Here is a 12,117-nt window from a genome sequence, read left to right on the forward strand (position 1 = left end):
GCACTCTGAGGTTAAGCCTACTGCTCTGCCAAGCTACCAAGGGGGTAAGCAGGGGTTAGCTGAGGGTGATTCTCTTTTATCCTAACTAGAGTGAGGGTCCTTGCTTGAACAGGGGGTAACCTGACTGTCAACCAAAGACCCCATTTCTAACATTGGTGACCAGCGGTCGGGATTGGACTTGTATTTGTACTTGACATACAGTAATTGAGTGTACACTACTGTTTTTGATCTCAGACCACTACGTGACCACATACTACTTGTCTTGTGATTCTGCTTTTTGTTCTCTGATGTCCTCCTGGAAGTATTGCTAAGATTTTTGGACTTTGGTTTTTGGTTGTGAAGCCTTTGCAGAAATGGAAGTCAATTTCTGGCACCTATCTATGTATAAAAAGTGGCAGCTTAAAGCATTCTGCATGGAAAGGGGACTGGCTGTGAACAAGGAATCCAGAAGGGAGGATCTTGAGTCAGCCCTGTTTCAGGATGAATTGAAACGTTGTCAGGCAACACCACCAAATGAGTCTGAGGAGGATAACTACTCTGAGGAGGAGGACTACTCCAAAGAGGAGGGCAGTGGCCCTGAGGAGGGAACAGAAAGAGATGATAGGCTCCTAGCTCGAATCCGGAGGCTGGAAGAGCTTAAGAGGGCCGAGGAGAAGAGAGCCTTAGTCCTGGCAGAAAGGAGGAGGGACTTAGAGATTAAAAAAATGATTTATGCTTACGAGCTTAAATTGAAAGAGCTGGAAGTCATGAGGGCTGAGTCCAGCTGGAATGGTGGCAGCAACAATTGTATATCCAGTGATGCTGCAGAAGTGCACATGCCCAGAGAGGTGGTGCCCTACTTGAAGGAGGGAGTTAACACACGCCAGGAGGTTCAGGGGTATGAGGTAGCTCCAGTGATGCACAGGGTCCCTGAGGTGGATTGGGGAACTGGCATGGGGAGTCATATTCCTACTGGTGGGAGGGACACTCTACTGACTCTAGTTGAGAGTGACAGGGAGAGGGGTTCCCCCCAGGTAGAAGTCCTGGTTATGGAGTGTGAAAACATCCCAGAAGAGTGTGGGTTGAGTGTCAGGGACAGTCAGGTACTGTCTCACCAGTCTCAGGAGGGTGATGTGGGGTGCTTTTTCAAGGCAGAGTCACTGGATGGTTGGGTGAAGGGTACTTTGGTTAATTCATGTGAGGGGCTGAGTGATGTAATTGCTGGAGAGCATATGTCTAGTCCTTATTTTCCAGAGCTATGCCAACACCAGGTGGAGTGTGAGTTCTCTGACCCCAGGGAGCTTACAATGGAGGCAGACTTCTGGGTGAGTACCAGAGAGTCTGAAGAGGCATTTGGGGGTGCTCCTGAGAGGAGTGGTCTAGGTAGTTCCCAACCAGGTGAGGTAGGGAAGGATTGTAGTGTCCCAGGTAGGTCCCAGTGTAGTGGGATGGGTGAGGGACCCCATGTCCAGTCTCAGAGGAGAGGGAATGGGGATGGGTTGAGGCCCAAGGTGCCCGAGATCCGGTCCCAGGTCCTGGAGGGTTCCCTGCGGGAACCCCAGGAGGGGAGCCTAGCCTGTACCATAGGGCCATCTGTTGAGGGAGACCCCACAGTGTCGGGAGAACTTGGGGGGGCGGCTGTAGCCAGCGTCCCACCAGTTCTGGTGTCTGGCAGTACCACTCCTAGTGAGGGGTTGCAGAAGTCCAGACAGAGGGTTGAGAGGGGGTTGCGGACCCCAGTGGAGAACCTGGAGGGTCAGGGGTCAGCTCTGAGAGCAGAGCCCCCCATGAATGACCTTGGTGAGACCATTTCTGGGTTGGGGGGAATCCAGACTCTGTCAGATGGGCAGAGGTCAGGAGACCTGCGCCAGCCAGACTCTTGTGTGGCCCTTCGGGACAGTGTGTCCCTTGAGGGGGGTAAGTGTGCCCCCCTGGAAGTCCTGGTGTGCCAGGCAATGGTTCAACCGCAGGGTGGTGACTCTGGGTTGAATGATCAGGTTCAGGGGGTAAACTCTGACCTGATGGGGGGTAAATGTGCTCCCAAGGAAGTCCTGGTGTGCCAGGCAGTGGTTCAACCGCAGGGTGGTGACCCTGGGTTGGATGACCAGGTTCAGAGGGTAAACTCTGACCTGGTAGGGGGTAGGTATGCCCCCCAGGAAGTCCTGGGTTGCCAGGCAGTGATCCAGTCTGTGGGTACAGGCCCTGGATTGGGAGGCCAGGTTAAGGGTGTCCCCCCTGACCTGGAGGAAGGGGCTACTGCTAACAGTGCCCCTACCATGTTGTCTTCTGGGGGGGCCGCTCCTAGTTGGGTGGTTCAGGACCCCAGAAGAGAGGGCAGGGGGAGGGAAGCCTCACCCCTGGCCCTGGTCCAACCTGAAGGTACAGACCCCAGGTTGGAGGATCAGTTGCAGGTTAACATCCCTGCACTGATGGAAGAATTGTGCAGGACTGCTTCTACAAGCACCCTGACAGTTTTTGACTCTGGGGGTGCCGCTTCTGCAGGGAGGGTACAGAGCCCCAGAGGGGAGGACCAGGGTCAGGTTGTCATCCCTGACCTGGTGGAAGAGAGAGTGGTCAAAGGGTGCCAGGCACCTGGGGCTACCACCCCCCACTCTCCACAGTCACAGTGGTTAGAGAGGCCTGAGGTCGGGCTCTCATCCCTGACAGTTGTCTGGGGCCACTGTGGCTTGCTGTCCTGGTGGACAGAGTTGCCCCTGGGGGGGGGAGGACGAGAGTCACACCCCGGGGGTGGAGTGGGCAACACCACTGTGTTGGCCCTGGTGGTACTATCTGTCCATTGCAATACATCTGTGAGCAAAGTAAAGTTAGGTGTTGCACAGATGGTGTCTGTAGATGTGGAGAAGGGTTCCCCATGGGTTAGCTTAGTGGGCCCTGAGAGTATGGACAGAGGGATCCAACTGGAGTCAGGAAGGCGTAGAACTGGAACATGCCCCTGCTGTTGTGGGCCTGGGTCCTTGTTCTATCGCCCCAATCAGGGAAGTACATCAAGGTATTGATTGTTCTCCCCTGGCTTTAGGCTGGTAGGGGGTCGTGTTGGACTTTTGCTTATGCAGGGTCATCCCCAGACTTTTTTGCCTCCTGCCTCCTATATTTTTCTGACATGTTGCTGTTGGCTTTTCGACTCTGAGCACTTTACCACTGCTAACCAGTGCTAAAGTGCATATGCTCTCCTGTCTAAATTGTATGTAAGTGGTTCATCCATGATTGGCATATTTGAATTACTAGTAAGTCCCTAGTAATGTGCACTAGAGGTGCCAGGGCCTGTAAATCAAATGCTACTAGTGGGCCTGCAGCACTGGTTGTGCCACCCACATAAGTAGCTCTGTAATCATGTCTCAGACCTGCCCCTGCAGTGTCTGTATGTGTATTTTTACACTGTAAATTCGACTTGGCAAGTGTACCCACTTGCCAGGCCTAAACCTTCCCTTTCCTTACATGTAAGGCACCCCTAAGGTAGGCCCTAGGTAGCCCCAAGGGCAGGGTGCAGTGTATGGATAAGGTAGGACATATAGGCCCTCATTCTGACCTTGGCGGGCGGCGGAGGCCGCCCGCCAAAGTCCCGCCGTCAGGTTACCGTTCCGCGGTCGAAAGACCGCGGCGGTAATTCTGACTTTCCCGCTGGGCTGGCGGGCGGTCTCGTTCAGACCGCCAGCCAGCCCAGCGGGAAAGAGGCTTCCACGATGAAGCCGGCTCGGAATCGAGCCGGCGGAGTGGAAGCTGTGCGACGGGTGCAGTTGCACCCGTCGCGTATTTCACTGTCTGCGCAGCAGACAGTGAAATACATGTAGGGGCCCTCTTACGGGGGCCCCTGCAATGCCCATGCCAGTGGCATGGGCACTGCAGGGGCCCCCAGGGGCCCCGCGACCCCCCCTACCGCCATCCGGATCTCGGCGGTCCGACCGCCGGGATCTGGATGGCGGTAGGGGGGGGTCAGAATCCCCGCGGCGGTGCAGCAAGCTGCGCCGCCGCGGAGGATTCAATGGGGCCGCGGTACACTGGCGGGACCCCGCCAGTGGTGCCGGTCCGACCGCGGCTTTACCGCCGCGGTCGGAATCCCCATTGAAGCACCGCCGGCTTGTCGGCGGTGCTCCCGCGGTCCTCCGCCCTGGCGGTCAAAGACCGCCAGGGTCAGAATGAGGGCCATAGTAATGTGGTTTATATGTCCTAACAGTGAAATACTACCAATTTCGTTCTCACTGTTGCAAGGTCTGTCTCTCTCATAGGATCGTATGGGGGCTACCTTTAAATATGATTAAAGTGTAGATTCCCCTAGAGAGTAGATGGACAGGTGGAGTTTGGGATCCCTGAACTCACAATTTAAAAATGCATCTTTTAGTAAAGTTGATTTTGAGATTGTGAGTTTGGAAATGCCACTTTTAGAAAGTGAGCATTTTCTTGCTTAAACCATTCTGTGACTCTGCCTTGTTTGTGGATTCCCTGTCTGGGTCAGTTTGACAGTTGGGTTGTTTTTCACCTCACACCAGACAGTGACACAAAGGGAGCTGGGGTGTGATCTGCATTTCCTGATTAGCCATCTCTGCTAGGAGGGAGGGGTGGAGTGGTCACTCTCATCTGAAAGGACTGTGCCTGCCTCTGACAATGCTGTCTCCAGCCCCCTGGTGTGTGTCTGAGGCCTTGCCTGGGCAAGGCAGGATTTCACAAGCAGGTGTGAGTCCCCTTTGAAGGAAGGTGACTTCAAAGACTAAAATGGGTATAAGAAGGGCACCCAAACTTACAAACTTTAGAAACACTTCTGGAATCAAGGGGAACCTCTGCCTGGAGAAGAGCTGATCGCTGAGGAACAAGTGCTGCCCTGCCTGTGACTGTGCTTTGTGGAGCTTTCCAGCAGTGCTGCTTCTGCCAGAGTAAGAGGGCAAAGACTGGACTTTGTGTGCCTTCCATCTTGAAGAAGAAATCTCCAAGGGCTTGATGTAGAGCTTGCCTCCTGTTATTGAAGTCTCAGGGATAGCAAAGACTTCTTCCTGCCAGCATCTGGAGTCTCTGGAGAGACCCCTACTCTGCTCTGTGGTGCCCTTCCAGTTCCTGGGACCCTGAAAGGAGAGGCTGGCAGCCTAAGGACAAAAATACACGCACCGAGCACCGTGCGGAGAAAAGATCGACGCGAATCCGATCGCGGCTGAGAAAACGACGCGACGCCGGCTCCGCAGCTGAGAAACGACGCCGCAGGAAACGCGACCGGAGAATCGATGCCCGGAGCAGGAGAAACGACGCGCAGCATCGCTGACGAAGGCTGAGAGATCGCAACCAGCGCCGCGGGACTTTCGGACCGTCGCGTGGCTGGCTTTTTCGACGCGCCTCGCCGTGCCGAGCTGTTTTCGACGCATATACCCGTGCAGGGTTATTTTCGACGCACACCGCCCGTGCGGGGTTATTTTTGACGCAAACCAGGTACATTTACACGCTAGCAGCGCTAGTGTGTTGTTACAACTACCTAAAGACTCTTTTTATTTTAAACCTTTTAAAAATCATAACTTGACTTGTGTATGTTGGATTTTTGTCGTTTTGGTCTTGTTTTGTCTAGATAAATATTTCCTATTTTTCTAAACTGGTGTTGTGTCATTTTGTAGTGTTTTCATTAAGTTACTGTGTGTGTTGGTACAAATACTTTACGCCCAGCACTCTGAGGTTAAGCCTACTGCTCTGCCAAGCTACCAAGGGGGTAAGCAGGGGTTAGCTGAGGGTGATTCTCTTTTATCCTAACTAGAGTGAGGGTCCTTGCTTGAACAGGGGGTAACCTGACTGTCAACCAAAGACCCCATTTCTAACAATCTCATTATATTATTTTCATTGCTGGATGTTGCCGTTATGTTTTCTTTTATGTTTTTCATTTTTGTCTACTGGGGATGTATGTAGTTTCTTTGTAATTAGCACCTCCATTAAATTAGTAGGATTTGACAAATGCATTGGTATATTTTTGTACAATAGATATAAATTTACTTTATATGAATGTTACGTATGATAACATATTGTAAAACATTTCAAAATAGAGCAGATGGTAACCTAAGGAATACCAGCTTCAAAGTTTCCGAAAAGAGAATTCATCCATCTCAGCTCCATCCTTAAATGTTTTGGAGTGATCCTTCAAGTGAGCTCAGAGAAAAAATGGTAGCCCCAAAACTCAGTTTCCCAATGCAGTTTCTATAGGGAATTTTAGTCATCACTGTAGCCAAAACAGCTGAATGGAATCAAGCCAAATTTGGCAGAAAGCTAGACCCTTACCCAGAAAGTGTGCTTTTTTGTGATTTGATTTAAATAAGTTCCGTTGTTTTTGAGATCAAAATGATAGATATCTGGACGGTTGAGTTTGCGGGACTCCTGCGAGAGTCCTGCGGACATGAAAATTCAAATAAGAGAGTGATCTGATTGTCCAAGGGGGCTTTTTCCTATAAACTGCCTCACTCCTGTAGGACCTTTTGATGGGTGCTAGAGGGGTATCCTGCAGCATTCTCGCTGGAGCCAACGTAGCCCCTGTGCTCCCAAGAAAGTCTTACAGGAGTACAGGGTACACACTGACACCTGCGGGTGTCACGGAGGACCAGAAAACCACGTTTAAAAACAAAATACAAGGCATTTGGGTGTATATGGTTTAGGTAACATATGGGTGCAGCCAGGCCGTGCAGCCTACCATGTGCCACATATGGTTGAAGGTTTTGCACCTCAGGGGATGGCATAGTTACATATGTTTTAAAATCTTAATTTACATTAACAAAAATCCTAAAAGTTCCCTGAAGAAAAACAATTAAAGTGAGGTTATACTTGGGTGTGGTAATGTTTGAATTTACATTTAACAAAAAGGTAAAAGTTCACTAAAGGAAACAAAGGTTAAAGTGGCATTATAGTGAGGTGAAAATGTCAGTTTAAACGTGTAACATTTTAAATTAAAACAAAACTGAGATTCACCAGTTATAGCACACTGAAGTAACAATTTGTAAAACTGTTTTTATTAACATGTTTGTATAGCAAACTGACTTTGTTATAATGCATGCATGTTCTGTACATTGTGTAGCTGTTACATGTCTAATACATGCCTTATGTCTTCGCACATTATATATATGTTGCTTATATCATGAACTTTTAACAACTTTTCCAAACCAATGCTTCAGTCCGATTCATTTCATATGTTGCCCTGTCTCCTCCCCTCCGTTTCTCTGGTTCATTCAGGTGTCCTACTTAGTGCTGCACATAGCATTTAGAGGTGTATGTGTATTGTGTGAGGCAGTCCGTTATGTGGTTACAAAGGGTGGAGCCCATTTGTTCTTCATTCTGGACTTTCAGCAATCCTATGGCTCCACTTCATCTTCCTCCCCAGAAAAGAAGCCAGTGCTTCCATCCATCAAAGGTGTTTTGCGAACCCTCCTCTGTTCCTCAGCACATGTGGCAGCCCCCTCTGCTATAGCCCAGTTCTCTGACGCGTTTCCACCTGCTGTGCAGAGGGCAATCCAGTTTGCACCAGTTAAGCGCTGTCTCCCTGCGGGCCACCATCAGGGCTAAGTCTAGAAATCTGTTACCCATTTTTAACTCAGGCCTGCATGGATATGTTCCCAACAGACATACTTCCGTTATTAGTGCATTTTGCCTAAATAATGGGCACTGCCTGCCCTCCACAAACTTCGTCCAAAATAGCTGTATAGTGGGGACTCCCACACCATGTGCGTAAAGTCAGTATCAGGTAGGGCGCATCAGAGACAACGCTCTTGAGGGTTCCCTCTTCATAACATTTATTCTGTGGGTAGTAAGGTACGTGATGTGTAAGTAATTAAGTTGTGTTTACTTATATCGGGTATTTCTAGACACCGTTTGTACCTGTTCTAAAGATTTCTCCCATTCCTTGCCTGAGAAGGCTCTGTCCAGCATGTCTTCAATATGATCAATAAGTGTCATTGATGAAAAGGTTTTATGAAGCCACAAGACTAGTCTTTGTCCACCACCAAAGGTCAGCAGCGTCTGAAAGACGCCATGTGTGCGCAGCTCTTTAGGGGTCAGTCCCCACATCTTACGTAATGATCACCTCAGCGCGACATACATCACACATGGCACTCATCGGAGTCTGTCCTCCTCAACAATAGTGTCCAGGGAATGAAGCTTTCCTTCGGCAAAACAGTTGCCCACAGTTTCAATTCCCACTCCACTCCCTCAATCTTTGGTCTGTGATTTATCATCCTCCCAAGGTAGGTAGTGACAACAAAGGTACTGCCAGTGCATCGGATGTTGTCAGGTCTTTCTGACTGCCACTTTTCAACAGCAAAGCGCAACATCTGATAGAGACTTCTAGCTTCAGATTCCTTACCTTAGAATTTCCAGGCATCAGCTTGGAATCCAAAACTTTGGCTGAGCAATACCCCTGCGCTCCGTCGGGTGGCTCCATTCAACTCTGCGTGGCATCGTCAGCGTCATTGGAGCAGTCTGTGACATCACAGACACCTATAAAGGCACCACCCAGGCACAGGTGCGTCAGTTCTTTTCCTTCCATGCTGGTTTGCGCAGATCCAGAGTATAGCTACCCCTCTGTCTTTTTTGACAGGCCTTTTTTGACAGGCCTTTTTTGACTTTTTGTTAAAGATTTTTTCATCCATGTTGAGGATGTCATCTAGGAAGACGGGATTCAAGCCGTGTGGTTCCTGCCATCATACCATGTCAGTGACGGTTCCCCATCTGGTATGCCTTTGGTGTCTCAAGCATGACCATGACTTGAAGTCTTGCTCAGAGTGCTGGGCCATGACTCTGAAACCTGTGAGGGAGCGGTCCCTGAAGTTCCTGGCGGACCGGCAGTCGACATCGGCAGGTGCGACTCTTCAAAGGTCACGGCCCCAGCCGAGGAGGTCACAAGACTGCTCCAGGAGCCCTAAGTCCACTTTGTCCCACTCAGGGCCTCTGGGCACTCGGGGAAGATGCACAAGAAGAAGCTCAAACGGGCTTCAACTTCAGGATGCCTGTTGGCCAACAAGGTGAGTCAGGAATGCCAACGTTTCAAACACGGTTCTGCGGAATTGTTGCCAGGGCTGACTCCGAGCATCCCCCCTTTTCCAGAAGGCAGAGCGACCCTTGCTCAATTTAAAGAATTTTAATAGGCCATGCGCCGTGTTTTGGAGCGGATCGGCCCCATCGGAGTACCATTGGGCACCGCAGGGTCGGAGGAGGCCCCATTAGGTTTCTCGCTTTGGCCTCCGCTTCATTGGGGCCTCATGGATGCTATTTGGTATGCGGAACAGCGCCGGTCGCACACAGTCAACCTTTTCTGGCACCGCTCCCAAAGTCGATACTCCCAGCGGCACCCGCGCCCACTGTTGTCACCATCCCCACTCTAATCTCCGATGAGCCGGAACAACATTGTACGATGCCAGTTACGGCACCAAAAATGCCCACAGGTGCCAGATCATTGCCTGAGCGTTTTTTAGACCAGCTAGGCACTGGAGAGGAATGGGAGGGGTCTCTGGACCCTTTAGAAACCCAGATTGAGCCTTTGGACTGGTTTGAAGAACTACAAGAAGTCAATGGACTGGACACCTCTCCAGATTCTGGCTCGCACTCGCCCCCTGCTGTGGCTACGGAGGAGGAGGCATCCTATGTAATGGTGATGCATAAGGCAGCGGAGGTCCTGGACCTCAAACTGCGCTCACTGCAAGCAAGGACTAACATCTTGACAGAGATGCTTCAGCCAGGGGCTTCCTCTCCTGAACCAATGTTGCCCTTTAACAAAGCCCTTACTGATGTTCTGCTGGGGACCTGGTCCAAACTTTGCACAGGGGCTCCTGTACACAGGACAATCAGCCGCCGCCATCATCCTGCTCCGAGTGACCCTTGTTTTCTCTTCCAACATCCTACCCAGAGAGCCTGGTAGTCTAAGCCTCCACTTTCTAGGGCACCTTCCCTTCCGCACTCCCGGACAGGGAATCCAAGAAGCTGGACCACCTTGGGAAGAAGATGTTTTCTTCCAACAGCTTGGCATTGAGGTCAGTGAACACCTCATGCCTATTGGGCCATTATTCCCACACTTTGTGGGATACGGTGGCGCGAGAGCTGCCCCAGGTCCCGGAGGATGCACAGGCCATTCTCTCCCAGGCGGTGAAGGATGGAAGAGCTGCCGCAAAGTTCACCATACGGTGTGGCTTAGGCACAACTGATATGCTGGTCAGAACGATTTCGTCAACGGTGGGCATTCGGCGCCATGCCTGCATCTGGCTTTTCGGGGGATGTTCAGGCAAACCTTATGGACATCCCCTTCAATGGGTCTCCCCTATTTGGTGATAAGGCAGACTCAGTGCTGGAGTGCTTTAAGGAGTCCCGTGCTACGGCCAAGTCCTTGGGCCTTTCGGCGACCCCTCACCAAACGTCTGCCTTTCGTCCCTTTTGTGGCTACCGAAGAGGCGTGGCACCGCACCGCACCACCCATATGCCAGCCACCATCGTGTGCCAGGTCCACAGCTTGTGCGAGGATGTCGTTGTGTTGCCTTCAGACCTAAAGGGTCTGGGCAGAAGTCATCCACCACCCAGCCCCCTGCCTCTACAGCATCCAAGCCCATACTTATCTAGTTGGAGGGAAGATACATAATCATCTCCCTCACTAGCAGTCCATGACATCTGACATATGGGTCTTGCAGATCATACAGAAGGGCTACTCCCTCCTCCCCTTCTAGTTTTTTCCTCCTCCAATGCCTCCCTCAAAAAAACTGCTGATGGAGGATCATTTGGTTTTGCTCCGCAAGGAAGTGCCATAGAAAGGGCCCCGATATCAGAAAAGGGCAGTGTTCAAAACGCTCACTCTAGCTTAGGTCTCATCTTCCCTAGACCAAGGAGACTGGGTGGTAGGGTTAGACTTGCAGGATGCGTATTTTCACATCCCCATCGTGCCTGCCCACAGGTGTTACTTGCGGTTCAAGGTAGGCCACGAGCGCTTTCAGTTTACCATGCTCCCCTTCGGCCTTACTAGCGCCCCCCAGGAGTTCACCAAGGTGCTGGCGATGGTTGCAGCTCATCTGTGCAGGTTAAGGGTTTCAGTTTTTCCATACCTTGGCGACTGGTTGTTGAAGGCTCCTTCGCCCCAGGCTGTTGTCTCCCCACTCCGGAAAACGGTGAACCTCTTGCATTTTCTGGGGTTCATTATAAACGTGGCGAAGTCTCACCTGACTCCCTCTCAGATGCTCCCTTTCATTGGAGCTGTTCTGGACACAGTGCAGTTTTGTGGTTATCCTCCAGAGCAGCGAGTCCAGGATATACATGTTATGATTCTGATGTTTCGGCCGCTATCCTGGATTTCGGTGATACAGACTGAGGCTGCTGGTCCTCATGACCTCCTGCATCCTGTTAGTAAATGATGCCAGATGGCATAGACAGGCTCTGCAGTGCGATCTGAAGTTCCAGTGGGCACAGCATTTGGGGGATCTCTCTGACACAGTTGAGATCTCAAAATGCAATTAAGTCAGTGGCAGACTACTCTCCCTTCCCCAACCGGATCTTGTGCCTCTGGACATGGCTGGAACAGCAGGGCATAACCCTGGTAGTTCAATACCTGGCAGGTTCTCTGAATACCAGGGTGGATGAACTCAGCCGTCGATGCATAGCGGATCATGATCCATCTGGAGGTGGCACAAGGACTCTTTTAGCAGTGGGGAGAGCCTTAATTAGATCTGTTTCTCTCCGAAGAAAATGTGCGTTGTCATCAGTATTGCACGTTGGAGTTTCCAAGGTGGCACTCGCTCTGCGACGCTTTTCATCGCGAGTGGAGCTCAGGCCTTCTGTACGCCTTTCTGCCCATACCACTTCTGCCCAGAGTTCTCAAGAAGATCAAGAATGATCTGGCCCAAGTAATCCTTGTGGCTCTGGACCGGGCACGGAGAGTCTGGTATCCTGAGCTTCTGAAAATGAACATCGATCCTCCGATCAGGCTACCTCTTCGGGTGGATCTTCTATCGCAGCAGCAGGGGAGGGTTCTCCACCTGAACCTGTCAACTTTGCACCTTCATGTGTGGAAATTGGGCAGAAGCAGTTGACAGCCTTCGACTTTGGGAGAAAGTAGCCTCTTTCTAGCATGGTTACCCCATTTTTGGCCTGTTTGTGAGCGTTTGTCAGTGTGTTTTGCCTGTCTCACTGCTCATTGTT

At 51.0% G+C, this 12,117-nt stretch overlaps 1 protein-coding gene across 1 annotated transcript in view; it reads left to right on the forward strand.

Moving 5' to 3' along the window:
- Positions 1-12,117, forward strand: part of LONP2 (lon peptidase 2, peroxisomal) — an 885,840-nt gene that overhangs the window by 266,146 nt on the left and 607,577 nt on the right. The gene's annotated exons all lie outside the window — the stretch shown is intronic.

The sequence above is a fragment of the Pleurodeles waltl genome, chromosome 12 (genome assembly GCF_031143425.1).
Source record: "Pleurodeles waltl isolate 20211129_DDA chromosome 12, aPleWal1.hap1.20221129, whole genome shotgun sequence".
Lineage (NCBI taxonomy): Eukaryota > Metazoa > Chordata > Amphibia > Caudata > Salamandridae > Pleurodeles > Pleurodeles waltl.